Source organism: Helianthus annuus, chromosome 7 (assembly GCF_002127325.2).
Source record: "Helianthus annuus cultivar XRQ/B chromosome 7, HanXRQr2.0-SUNRISE, whole genome shotgun sequence".
In the NCBI taxonomy this organism is placed as follows: domain Eukaryota; kingdom Viridiplantae; phylum Streptophyta; class Magnoliopsida; order Asterales; family Asteraceae; genus Helianthus; species Helianthus annuus.
This window is the reverse complement of record NC_035439.2, coordinates 59,101,749-59,103,182: the sequence shown is the minus strand read 5'-3', so window position 1 is coordinate 59,103,182 and position 1,434 is coordinate 59,101,749. Positions and strand designations below refer to the sequence as shown.

Sequence of the window (1,434 nt, the reverse complement as noted above, 5' to 3'; positions counted from 1 at the left end):
GGAGGAGCCTTATTTCCATTTGGAGGCATATGACTCAATTTGCAATACTCTTGGGAGTCAAGGTTTTTCGGCCGATGATATCAAGTTGGTATTATTTCAATTTTCTTTGGAGGACAAGGCAAAGAAGTGGTTCTACACTTTGCCTTCGGCATCTATTTATACTTGGGCGGAAATGCAACAAATTTTCCTAGACAAGTTTTATACCGCCCAAAAGACCAATGATGCTAGAAAGGGGTTGAGGAGTTTCCAACAACAACAAGGCGAAATGTTCCATGAAGCCTTCGAGCGCTTTAATATGATGATCAAAAATTGTCCCCCTCATGGGATTGAACTTTGGGAGTTGATGAATGCCTTCCACGAGGGGTTGTGTGCCGAGGATGCACGTGACTTAATGTCCATCACAAATGGGACTTTTGGCACAAATTATGAAGATGAGGATTGGGAGTTCTTGGAACAAATGGCCATTACCTCAAAGAGGAAAGCCCAAGCATCAAGGAGAGCACGACCGGCTGTCACGAGATCGCAAGATCATGCAGTTGACGATGGTAATGTTCAAACTACTAATCAAATTTATGATGTTTGTACTATTTGCAATGAAATAGGTCATGCGGCTGAAAATTGCCAAGGAGGTGATGGGCAATATGAAGAGGTTCATGCTGTGCAAGGTCAAGGAGGGGGTGGTAGAAACTATAATATGAATTCTAACACTTACCACCCCGGGTTGAGAAATCACCCAAACTTTCGGTATGGGAACCCGTCAAATCAAGCTAACCCGAATTTCCAAGGAAACCAAGGATTTCAAAGGCAATATCAAACAGGTCAAAGCTCTTCGGGTGGAAACGAAGTGATGGAGATGTTGAAAGCGATGCAAGTTGAAATGCAACGAATGAATCAACGTGATGAGGTTCGGATGCAAAAGGACGAGGCCCGTGATAAAGCTATTCAAACTTTGACTACTCAAATGGGTCAACTTGCGAGTGAAGTGGCAATTTTGAAGAAAGCAAAAGGCCAGCTACCAAGTGATACGGTGACAAATCCCAAGAATATAAAAAGCGTTAATATCAATGTGGTAAGCACCGTTCCTAGTACCGAATTTAATGAAAAATGTCTAACTTCTTCGTGTCAAATGAATGCAGGTTTGGAAAAAGACTCCGAAGTCGAGAATGATAAAGAATATGGAGTACCAATCGTGCCTATCCGCGTGGGAAAATTAAAAATCCCTCACGCATTGTTGGACTACGGGGCAAGCATGAGTGTGCTACCAAGCGATCTATACGATATGTACGACTTTGGTCCGCTTGAAGATATAGACACTATGGTGAGCTTGGCGGATGAAAGTTGGAGGCGTCCACGGGGAATGGTTAGGAATGTTAAGATTCAATTGGGAGAGTTTGAATACCCGGTGGATTTCCTAGTTTTGGACTATGCTTCTAC

General features: G+C 43.0%; 1 non-coding gene across 1 annotated transcript; it reads right to left on the bottom strand.

Annotated features, from left to right (window-relative positions):
* Positions 1–221: 221 nt before the first annotated feature.
* LOC118480788 lies at positions 222–327 on the bottom strand. Its single transcript, XR_004863765.1, has one exon. It is a non-coding gene; the product is annotated as a small nucleolar RNA R71 (small nucleolar RNA).
* Between the last annotated feature and the right edge of the window lie 1,107 nt (positions 328–1,434).